Raw genomic sequence first — 671 nt, 5'->3', positions numbered from 1 at the left:
GCAAATATTAGAATTCACTTTGTAAATTATCTACTGATTTCTTTCTATGAAGATCCGTGATATCTTGCCATTGACAATTATCGTTCGGACTTGTGTAGTCCTGGTTGATCCGGGTATGACTATTCCTCTTACATTGCCTTAAAAATGCAGAGACGTTAAAGATGCCAGAAATAATGGTAGATTTTTTTAAAAATAAAAATCAATCACTTACCTATTTATTAATAAAAAGGTCGTCGCATCGAGAAACCGAGTTAAACCAAACACCAAACCGAAGTCAAAGTAACCGGGAATCGAACAGCGCTCGACCTTAAGGGGGAGAGTGAAGAAGTGATTTCGCCGAAAATTGAATTTATTTATACGCCCCTATTAAACTGATAAAGTCAAGGTCACGTCTGGGATTACGTAATGCACTCTCGTAGGCCTTCTTAGTGATAGAGAGCGAGATTTGTATCCTTTTTGCCATTACTAAGGGTACTAAAAGGTGTGTGAATTTTTTCTTTTCAAATTAATTCCCTTTTAAAAAATCTTATTTTGTTTTGATTTGCGGATCTTGTGTTATGAAAAGGACGTGTTGATATTGGTCTATGTGTAGTTTTAGATAAGCCGGTAATATAATCATTATTCCGTTTTTAACACGGGGAAAAGTCCAGATTGTTAATGAAAGAACTCGG

General features: G+C 35.6%; 1 protein-coding gene across 3 annotated transcripts in view; it reads left to right on the top strand.

Annotated features, from left to right (window-relative positions):
• Positions 1-280: 280 nt before the first annotated feature.
• LOC119585762 (D-2-hydroxyglutarate dehydrogenase, mitochondrial-like) overlaps positions 281-671 on the top strand; it is a 6,630-nt gene continuing 6,239 nt past the window's right edge. Inside the window, exon 1 of one of the 3 annotated variants that reach the window (XM_037934468.1) lies at positions 281-481. The gene's annotated coding sequence lies outside the window, so the exon portion shown is untranslated. Of the gene's footprint in view, positions 482-581; positions 607-671 lie in introns of those variants that run through there. The other 2 variants (XM_037934472.1, XM_037934470.1) reach the window with 2 other exon arrangements.

This window comes from Penaeus monodon, chromosome 20, assembly GCF_015228065.2.
Source record: "Penaeus monodon isolate SGIC_2016 chromosome 20, NSTDA_Pmon_1, whole genome shotgun sequence".
Taxonomy (NCBI): domain Eukaryota; kingdom Metazoa; phylum Arthropoda; class Malacostraca; order Decapoda; family Penaeidae; genus Penaeus; species Penaeus monodon.
Note: the sequence above shows the minus strand (reverse complement) of the source record. Positions and strands in the feature narration are given on the sequence as shown.